Source organism: Corvus hawaiiensis, chromosome 15 (genome assembly GCF_020740725.1).
Source record: "Corvus hawaiiensis isolate bCorHaw1 chromosome 15, bCorHaw1.pri.cur, whole genome shotgun sequence".
Lineage (NCBI taxonomy): Eukaryota > Metazoa > Chordata > Aves > Passeriformes > Corvidae > Corvus > Corvus hawaiiensis.
Window position 1 is genome coordinate 2,080,180 of NC_063227.1, and position 11,203 is coordinate 2,091,382.

Sequence of the window (11,203 nt, forward strand, 5' to 3'; positions counted from 1 at the left end):
GAGCTACAGGGAAGATGGAGAGAACCAATTTCCAAGGGCTGGAGTGCCAGGATACAGGGAATGGCTTCCCAGTGCCAGAGGGCAGCGATGGATGGGGTATTGGGAAGGAATTCCTTCCCTGTCAGGGTGGAGAGGGGCTGGGATGGAATTCCCAGAGCAGCTGGGGCTGCCCCTGGATCCCTGGCAGTGCCCAAGGCCAGGCTGGACATTGGGGCTTGGAGCAGCCTGGGACAGTGGGAGGTGTCCCTGCCCTTGGCAGGGGTGGCACTGGATGATTTTAAGGTCCCTTCGAACCTGTCCCACTCTGGGACCCTCTGGTGCTGTGGTTTCTGTTATCAGCAGCCCTGGAAAACCTGTGGGTTGTGCTCTGTGACACCACAGGGCTCCCCAGCTGCCGCACAACAGCCTCCTACATATTTCCAGGGCATTTTTCCACAGCTGCCACGCTGTGGGGACCCTTCCCTGGTGGCCCACGTCCTGTGTCACCCCCCTCCCCCCGTGGGGACCGTGGCAGGGGTGGCACTGCAGCACTGGGCAGCACCAACATTCATCTCTCTGCAAGCACAAACTGCTCCTGCTGCTGGAGCCACTCCCGAAGATTCCCATCGATTCAGCGCCGTAAGTGACTCAATCCAATGTTCTCCAGACCCGTGCTTAACAGGAAAACTCGATTGGATTCGCTGCTGGATATTGGGTTGATTTCAGTCACGTCCCTGGGGATTTTTTTTCTTTTTCCCTGTGGAACACAGTGCATTTTTACAAATGAGGAATTCCCCTGTGGCCTTCGAATGAAATCCTGCAGCTCTGAAGGACTCAGGCCCTGTGTGATCACACAACTGATGCACCACCCGTGCCACTGTCACCTCCGGGGTCCCCACAGCCACCACGGGCAGGGCAGAGCTGCTCCTGCAGCTCCTGCAGCTCCTGCAGCCTGAGCTGGCCCTGCCCAGGAATGCCAGGCTGGGGGAGAGGGGACAGGACAGGTCCCAGCGGAGGCAGAGGATCACAAAATCCCTCTCTGCCAGTCGATGACATCCCTAGGGACACTAACAATTGGAAAACGTGGTGCTTGTCCTGCAGAGAGCTTCCTGCCTTTGCAGGAGAGTTCAGAAGGCAAAAGGCAGGAGGGGATGGAGTTGATGTTCCAAATTTCCTCTTGGATCCATCCATCCATCCATCCATCCATCCATCCATCCATCCATCCATCCAAACACTGCCCATCCCCCTGCACCTCACATTTACTGTTAAATAAAAATCTCTACTGTTGACTTTGGCTGTGTTTGCACCTTAATTAGGGCACAGAAACCTCTCTAATAATTTTAATAACCAGATTTTAACCCAGAGCTTGCCCCAGCCCTGAGCTCTGTGCCTTGGCAGCCAGATGGGAGCTGTGGGCACGGGGATGTTCCTGCTCTCCAGTCCCTGTTCCTGAGAGAAGCTGGACAAATAAAAATGACCTGGAGGTCCAGGGTTGCATCTGGTTGGGCTCAAAGAGATGAAATCCATTTTGGGATCTCGCTCGGTGCTGTGACTCTGGTGCCAGGATTTTAAGGGCACCTGTCAGGGATATTTTGGGAAACAGACACTCCGGCCTGGTGCACAGAATTCCATGTCAAATGAGGTCTGCTGGAGCAGGGCTCAGGGAAAGTTGTGGTTTAGTGGGAAGCCTGGATGAGAAAGCAGCTTCTGAGCCCCCCATCCCACACAGGGCCAGCCTGGGCTCTGCGGGGCTGGGTTTGGCCTCTTCTGTGCAGCTCCACCTGCAGCTTTTGGCTCTGGCGGGGTCATCTCGAGCTTTGCCCATTCCCAGGGACAGGGAGAGGGCTTTTCCCAGGGTGGAAAGGGAAAGGAGCTCGGTGTCTGCTCATGGAGACCCCCCAGCCACTGACACAGCTCCTGGGATCCTGTGGGGTTTCACTGCACCCCCACAAATGTTCCGACCTGACCGAGCCCTTGAGTTCCAGGTGTGGGTTCTGATGTCAAACCCACAGAGAGGCTGAAACCCCAAACCCTGCCTGGCCTGGGGGTCCAGCCTGGCTCTGCCCCACTGCCCAGGACAGGGTCTGCCCACCCACATGAGCTATTTTTGGAATTACCTCACTTTTTATTTCCTTAATTAGGTCACAATTCCCCTGATTTTGCGTGGCAGGACCTAAACTGACCACAGGCACCTTTGCATGGGCAGCTGGGCTTTGGCTCCACGCAGAGCAGGGATTTGGTGGGATCATGCTTTGCTTGCTCCAGGAAAATGCAGGAAAAAGCCCCAGCAGAGGGACAGAGCGTGTTCTAAACCAGAAACTACAGCTAAAAATGCAAAAGCAGGAGGAATCCTTGCGGCTGAAGAAGGATCCTGCTGTGATTTACGTGGGGAATGAGCTCCTGGTGAAGGGATGTGGGAGTGCAGTTGCTCACAGAATGAGCAAATCTGGCAGCCAGCAACACATTTGCCAGATTGTGTTGCAATTAATGGGATTTCATGTCAGAGCCTCTTTATTGCTCTTGTCCCACTCTCTCCCTACAAGGCTTCGCCAGACTAAAGCTCTGTCTTTAGAAATCACAGAGTTATGGGGTGGTTTGGGTTGGAAGAGACTTTAAAAATCATCTCATTCCACGGGCAGGGACACTTCCACTATCCCAACCTGGCCTTGGTCACTCAGGGATTCCCTGGCATGGGGGGAATGACCACTTCCATTAATTTAATTTAATTTATTGATGGGTGGGTTGAAAGAACTGTTACTCAGTCCCTAACGCAGTAAATGATCCTCTTGCCTATAAATTCTCCTGCATCAGCAGAAGTGTTGGATGTTGCTGGAGGCTGCATTAATCACTAGAAGACAGGAATGCATCTCACACTGGGATTTATCCCTGCACTTGGGCCGGGAATCCAGACACAACTCAGCTCTCTGGATGGAAATTCCCACTCAGAACTCCTGGTGATTTTCCATGCTTTTGCTTCAAAACCATTGAGGATGGGGGGGAAATGGAGGAAAACAGGGATGTGTGTGTGTGAGAAGCTGCTGGGAGCCCCTGCTACATTCCCCAGGCCACAGGCCAGGCGTGAGGGACACTTCTGTCACCGCAGAGACACCTGCCCACGGCAGGATGGAGTCAGGGCACTGCCCTGGGCGGGGTTAATCCCGAAAAGCAGATGGAAAATCAGCCCTGCCATGCCCTGCTGCGAGTCTGGGGGGAATTCCAGCCGCAGGTGCAGGGCACGGTGAGTCGGGCTCCTTTTTCTGCCTCCAATAATCCCCTGAGAAGGGGCCCTGGAAGTTGGGTTATGTGAGGTCTTGGGAGAGGTTTCTGGGGAAAAGCAGAAATTTAGGATCTCTGGAGGGCCTGGCTGTGTGTGAGGGCTGCAGGGGCTGGAGCGATGTGGGATTTACAACCATTTAAATGAGGGGGGAGATGCAGTTTGGGTTCAAGAAACACCCCCCAAAAACTGGCAGAAGGGACATTTTCCAGGCACCTCCGAGTTTTTCTGCTCCAGAAGAAAAGCCAGGCAATAAATCCTAGGAAAAGCCATGAAGGATAAATGGCTGCTGCTGAAAGAAATCCCTCCTGCCTGGCAGGAGCTTTATTTATCTCTCAAAACCTTCAGGGGAACATGACCAGAGCTCCCATGACAAACAAACCAGGTGCCAAGAGGAAAGCCAAGTCTGCCAGCTGCCAGACCCGCCCTGCGGACCTGAGGGGACACTTCATGCTGGAAATGCCACCCAGGGGACAGCCTGACAGTGCCCTGAGAGATCTGCCTGCAGGGCTGAGAGTGAAGGTAAGAGTATGTCCCCCAGAGTGCCACGGGTTTGTCACCCCCTCCTTGTCCTGGGACAGGGCTGGAGGTGGCAGCCACGCTCCCGGGGCTCCAGGTGAGCTCTGCATCCGCAGGATCTGGGTCTGTCCCTCCCCTTGGGGACATGCCCCAGCTTCGAGCTCAGCTCAGCCAGCACTACTCGATGGAGTCACCTTGGATGAAGGGCTGGGGCAGCAGCTGTCGCTTGTCCCATCAGAGAAGTCACTCAGAAATCGACTGAATTCATCACTCAGAAATCGACTGAATTCATCGCTCAGAAATCGACTGAACTCATTGCTCGGGCACCAACTGGGTTCAGCTCTCAGACCCCAACTGGGTTCATCTCTCAGGCACCAACTGGGTTCATCTCTCAGGCCCCTACTGGCTTCATCTCTCAGGCACCAACTGGGTTCATCTCTCAGGCACCAACTGGGTTCATCTCTCAGGTATCCCCACACCCCACTGCAGAAAGCGAGAAGGGCTCTCCAGTGACTCAACTCTTCAAAGGAACAGCTCCCCCTCTGCTTCTCCCCAAAAAGCCGAATATTCCAAAGGTCACAGGGATGGCTCAGCATGACGCAGCCAGGAGACCCCTAAGTGAGATCTGAAGGGTTGTCAATCCGATTATCAGCCTGGATTCCTGCAGCAGCAGGAATTTTATGGGTGAAATTCATCTCTTCAACGTTTCATCCTCAGGGCTCTCTGGAAGTCTTTCTTCTCCAGCCTTTTTCCCAGTGTCCCACATACCCCTCAGCTGGCAGAGCGTTTTGGAAGTGAAAGTGGAAATTCTCTCCTTTCTCTCCTTCCCCAGACATTATCTCTGTCTTTTTTTTTTAATTAAAATGACCTCATTTTCTCACTGCAGCTCCCACCCAGCTCAGAGGGAGGAATCTCCACACGTCAGGCAGTAGGAGAGACCCAAATCCTGGGATTTACACCACGGACAGGGAACGAGCTGAGCGGCCAGGGATGAACCTCCCTTCTTCTGCCTGGGAACTGGGATCTGTGCTCTGCAGAGCCTTCCCTGCCTGGGAAAGAGGGAGAGCAGAGTTTGGCCTCACTGCACTGTTGGGTGGCAGGAGGGGACACGGAATATCCTGGAAGAGGTGTCCATGGACAGATGGGGATTCTGTGTCTTCTCCCCAGCCATGCAGAAGGATCAGTGCTGAGCTGAAAGGCTCCTCCTGCAGCCTGTGGCAGAGAAACAGAGGTGAGGGTGGTTTTGAGGAAATTTATCCCCCACTGCAAGGAGAAAATCAAGGGAAAAAAGTCTCAGCAAGGGAGGGATCCCTCAGGGAATTCCTTCATCAGGCAGCTGGTGCTGAGTGCTGAGCTAAGCAAAGAAAAATCCTTAAAAACGGGTTTCCTTCCTTCAAAGTGGTTCCCTCTGGAAAGCAGCCCTGGAAATGCAGCTGCTGGGCTGACACAGCTCCACAATTCCAGGCCGTGCCGTGGGATGAGGCTCCAGCACATCCTGGAACTGCCCATCGGCTCTTCCCAGTGCAGCCACCCCGGGAATCGATGGCTGGAGAAGCACAGGGAAGTCCCAGCTGATGACCTGGGACTCACTGCTGTTCTGGGGATGGGCTTGTTCCCTTCTCCCTGGGAAATCCTGGATTGCTGGGGCTGGGCTGTGCCAGTCATGACTCCCCAGCTGTGGATCCTCTGGAATCTGCCCCGGGACACATCTGCAGCTAAACCTGGCTGCCTCCATGAGCCCAGCACCGCACTGCTCCAGAGCTGCAGGCTCGGGATATCGGGAATGCTGGCCACTGCTTTGGGGTTTTGGCTGTGTTCCCATTGCACACGGGGGTTTTATGGATCAGTGCTGAAGAGGAAGGAAATGGGGGCAGAACCCTGGGCTTCTCCTGAAGTTTTCAGGGAATTTTCCTCAGGAGAGCTGCTGTGATTCCAGGCTCCCTGTGCTGCTGTGTCCCCTCTGCCTGACCCCACTGCCTTTCCTCTTCTCTGGTGCTGTGTTTTGTTCATTCATCCATTGTCACAGAATCCCGGGGTCAAATGATGCCTCAGGTTTTAACTTTTCTATTTTTCAAATCCTGCACTGCCCAGTGTGCGACTCTGGAGTCTCTCGTAGCCTGTTCATTTCTGCTCTCTGTGCTGGGCAGACATAACAAAGCCTGTCTGGGTCTGCTCTCCGAGGTCACCCAGACTGTCCTAGGCCCAAAAAGTATAAACTAAAGAGCCTCTAAAGGGGGGCAAGCTTGGGGAAATTCCATCATTAACTGAAGCTTTAATTGGAGAATTAACCCTGCTATGCAAATGAACCAAACCTATAAAAGTGTGAAGAACTCGTGACCTGGGGTCCACCTTGGGGTCCATCTGGGCAGTGGCCTCTGGCCCCCAGGGGTACCTCTGAAGGCCTTTCAAATAAATCCCTGCCTGTATTCCCTTACTCCTGTCCAGTCTCTGTTTCTAGGAGGCCTCTTAAGGCATCACAGAAAGGTTGGAAAAGACCTCCAGGATCATCGAGTCCAACTTGGGACCAATCCCCACCTTGCCCCCAGCCCAGAGCACTGAGTGCCACCTCCAGCCCTTCCCTGGACACCTCCAGGGATGCCCCTCCTGGGCAGGAGAAGCAGTGGAGTCACCACCTCTTTTTTTGGCTTATTTAACTGGGAGACACCCCCTCAGCTGCTGGAGGTTTGGGATTGGCGTGCACATGGAAAGGAGCCCTGATGAGGCTTCAGGACTGCATCTGCTGGGCTAAAGGTCCCCTCTGCCTGCAGCACCCAAGGGAGAGGGGAAGCTGCAGGGCAGGAGAAGGGCCAGGTTTGCTGCAGGAGGATGGAAACAGCTCTGAAAGCTTTCCAGGGCCATGTCCTCCATGTATCTTTATTAAGGGACGTCAGCTCCGGAGCTCCTCTGGCATCCATGGGTGCCACCACGTGACCTGGCTCCTCTCAGCAAGAAAATCCTGCCCTGTGAAGTCCCTGTGTGGCTTTTTCTGCTCTTTGCATTGCCTGTCCCTTGTCATGATTGTCCCCAGTGCTGTCAGCTGGGAGCTGGACCTGCTCCATCCCCGTCCAGCCTGGCCTTGGACAGTTCCAGGGATCCAGGGGCAGCCACAGCTTCTCTGGGCACCCTGTGCCACCCATTCTCCCACGGAAGAATTTTCCTTAAAATTTAACCTAAATTTCCCAAGGATCCCAGCTTGGCCCTTCCTTTCCCAGCTGGGGCAGAGTTTGTGGCTGAGCAGATCCGAGCTCTCTCTTGTGCGTTTGGGGCTCGTTAATCCTCGATGCCCTCAAGCAGCTCCAAAAATAGCTCTGAGCTCCCTCTGAGGGCAGCCTCAACAACAGGTGATGCCCTGGAGCCAGGGCTGCTTGGAGCCCACTGGAATTTCTCCTGCTGTTATCCCAGCAGGAGCACCTGGGATGCACCAGAGCTTGGGGTGGAGGTGGCAGGATGGGAGACCAAGCAGGGATTCCCCCTCTCTTACCTGTCCTGACAAAATCCTCTCAAAATCCTCACAAAATCCTCACAAAAGAAATCTGTCCTGTGCCTGGCTTCCCATGGGATGCGGGATGTCTGAGGGATTCTCTGCCTGTTTACCAAAACCATCCAGAGTTTGCAGAAGGACCAGCAGGAAATATCCAACTGCAGCCACAGGATGGAGAGCTGGAAGTGCCCTTGCACCCTGCTTAGCCACAGCTTGGGGATCAAAGAGTCCGATTCCATCAAATCCGTCTTTTTTCTCCAAAAAAATTAATCATTTCTGATCACACTTTCTCGGGGGAGGCTTCTGAAACGGGGAGAATTTCATTTTGGATTGACGCATTTGTTTCGCTTCGGTTTGGATGATAAAAGAGAAGTGGCAAATTTAATTTCCTCTTTGTTTGCTCTGTCCTGGAATGCACTTGTGGAGATGATGCAGAGGGTGCTCTCATTTCTCCCCCACCCTCCTCCTCTGCTGTTTAAAACCCATCAAAATCACAGAACTTCTCCAGCTGAAGGAGAGTGGGAGGAAGAGGAACAATCCCTGGGTCAGTGCACTCCCCTCCCGCTGGAACGGGGAACAAAGAAAGGGGAGCTGTGACTTCTTTGTTTTCTACAAACAAACATCTGAAATGATTTTTCAAAGCTGACAAACAGAACACTGAACCTCGCCCCAAACCTGCTTGGTGTGGAATTCCTTTCTGGCTCTACGATTTTTCCGATGTTTCTCGCAGGAAGCAGCGGCCGATGCTCCTGTGGGAACGTGAGGGGATGGGAATGGGAACGTGAGGGGACGGGAATGGGAACGTGCTGCTCCCCAGAGCAGGGCACTGCTGTGTTCCCAGCCCAGGGGCAAACCCAGAGAGCCAGGTCCCTGTGCCAGTGCAGACCCATGGAAAAGGCTGCGGAGAGTGGCCGGGATTTGCCAGGATGGATGCAGATGTTTCCAGCTGAGCTGCTCCAAAGCTTTTGTAGGAAAATATCCCATCTAGAGAGGCAGTTTATCCCACCGTGGGATGGTCCCAGAGCCACGGAATCATGGAAAGGGCTGGGTTGGAAGGGACCTTAAAGATCATTGAATTCCATGGGCAGGGACATCTTCCACTGTCCCAGGCTGCTCCAAGCCCCGTCCAACCTGGCCTTGGGCACTGCCAGGGATCCAGGGGCAGCCACAGCTGCTCTGGGCACCCTGCCCACCCTTGCAGGGGAGAATTCCTTCCCAATATCCAGCCTAAATATCCCCTCTTTCATGGACCCATCCCTCTTTGTCTGTCCCTGATGAAGAATCCTCCTTTCCTTCGGCCCTTATTTCCTGACGTTTCCCTGACCTGTGGATGCTGTTGCTGCCTCTGGGAAGTCCCCTCTGCCTGTCTTTATTCTCCTCCTTGTCCCGTCTTGACTATTTAGATCCTGAGCTTCCAGGCCCAGCCCCTTTCCCATGTGGCTGCTGTGACACCTGGAGCCACCTGGGGCCACCTGGAGCTCCCTGCTCGGTTGCCTGGTTGCCATTGCAAACACAGCTCGTTGTCACCTGCATCCTTGGACTCCTGTCCAGCTTTTCTATTGGCTTGGGTGGCCTTTGAAGGAAAATTAACTCCTAAAAACACAGGCTCTCCAAGCAGGCTGCAGCCAGAACCTGCAGCAAAGCAGTTAATGGTTAACAGCAGCGCTGGATAATTCCCTGCTTTTCCAGTTTCCAGCCACAACAAGCTCTGGAGAAGCAGCATGGATGAAGCAGCCGAGTGTTTATAATGCCCAGATTTATTTTGATGGGATTTTTGGGGCTTTAATGACCGTAATTTCCATTTCTGTACCGCCCCTTCTTCCTGTTTTTCGTTTCCCGCTGTCAGGTGACGGCCTGGGCTGGGCACATTCCCATTTTCATTAGGAATTTCACTGACAAAAACAGCAAAGCAGAGCAGCCCCCATCACATCCTCAGCTGATGAGACAAAACCTCAGCCTCAGGACTGTGCAATCCAAAGATTTCTACCAATTTCCATGGAGACCAACCCAGAGCACCTGGGAATTCAGCACTCTCCTACAGCAATCAAAATGCTGGTAAACCACCAGCTTGGGGTTGTTTAATCCAACGTTTTCTGGGATTTGTGCCTTTGGAATTGAAATAAATGTGGCTGTCAGACCCAGAAATCAGTTTGTGCCCCAGGAAGCACCAACTGAGGATGTTGGAAAAACCTCAGGAATGGTATTGGGGTTAAGGCAGCAGGGAAAGGGACACAGCCCCCAGAAGGGAAATAAGGAAGGCAGGGAAAGAGACACAACCCCCAAAAGGGAAATAAGGAAGGCAGGGAAAGGACCTGCTGCTTATTTTAAAGCGGGATTTTAAAGGATGCTGGGAGATGAAGGATCATCCCGAGGGGATGTGGTTCTGCCTGGGGTGACCGTGGCTCTCTGAGGGCGCGGCCCCTCAATCCTCCTCCATCCTCCAGCAAAACCCATGCCCAGGAGCCGCAGGGCACCACAGGAAGGCATCCCACAGGTATTGCAAGGGCCTGGCAGCCCTGCTGACAAAATGACCCTAAAAATCGCAGCGGTCTCAAGAGAAGCCCCTGCTTTCCCTGCAGGCTCTGCTGTTTGCCGGGTAGCCCCAAATCCGGCCAAATGTGGGGTTTTTAGGAACCCGTGTACATCTGGAAGCCACGAGGCTGCCGGAGGTGACGGCGCCAGAGCCTCGGGGGAACAAACAGGACAGAAAAGGAGCGAGGAGTGGATCCGCGGTGGAAAAGGGGTCGCTGGATTCCTGGAAGGATTAAAGTGCCTCGTAAAACAGCCCCATTGAGCCAGCGAGCGCTGACATCTCGGCTTAACAATGCTCTTTAGCAGCCCTTTGAGAGAGCGATGTGCAATGCTGCTCTCGGGAGGTTCGAAGCTGCCGAAATTCGTGCTCATACCTCGGACCATGAAAGGATGAAGAGAGGGTTTATTGCAGCCCTGTGCTGCAATCGTCTCCTCGCAGCTCTTTGCTCTCAAGCTTTAGGAACTTGAGGAAGATGTCTGGACACCTTCTGGGCTGTCTGGAGGTTGTGTGGGCTCTTGGCAAATCAGGCTCAGGGTTTATCCAGTCCCAAAACCCTGGGCTTAACCCAGAGCTCCGTAAATCCAGATTCAAAGGATGGGAGCTGGAGAAAATCCACGCTGGAGGCCTCAGAGGTTGGGCAAGGCTCTGATGCGGGTGGGTGGCACAGGAGGTGACTTTGGGAGTGTGCTCAGACAGCAGGGATGAGCTGCTGAGGTTGGGGGTTCTCAGTGGCACCAAAAAGCAGGGGGTGACCCCACAGGGATCAGTGCAGCTTTTCCGGCTGCGCTGTGATGCAATTCCCAAATTCCCCTGGCAGTGCTGTCTGCAGCTCCTGCTGGAGCAGTGCAAACCCCCAGGGCGCTGCTGCCTGGAGCATCTTTATGGATTAGGGCTCTCCAGGATCTCCTCTAGTTTTAATTGTGGTGATTAATTGTCTCGTCAGTAATTCAGTTGGAAATGTATCATTTTGATTCTTTCCTTGTTTGGGGACCAAATTTTTCCCCTGCCAAACGGTCCTGGGAAGCTGCACGGCTGTCAGTGCCACCCTGCCCCGGGGCACCGCGGAGAACAGCTGGGATGGAGAGGAGGAATCAAGGAGCTGATCTGGGATTTGGGTGAAGAACCAGCCCAGGGGACAGCACAGGGCCACACAGGGGACTCCAGATTCCTCTGCCGTCATCCTGTGAAACCCTTGGGATTCTCAGCACCTTCTTCATCGCCTTTCACCCTCTTTTTTCCTCCTCCTTGGTTCCTTTGACCTCTCCTCCTCCCGCAGTCCCACGCCCACTGCCCTGCTGTTGCTCAGCTCCCCTCCAGCCGGGTCCCCCAGCCCATTCCCACCTGGAGTTATTGCCATCCATCACCCGCCAGCCCCAGGAACCCACGGAGAGGCTCTGCCACCTGCTCCGGTGCACTC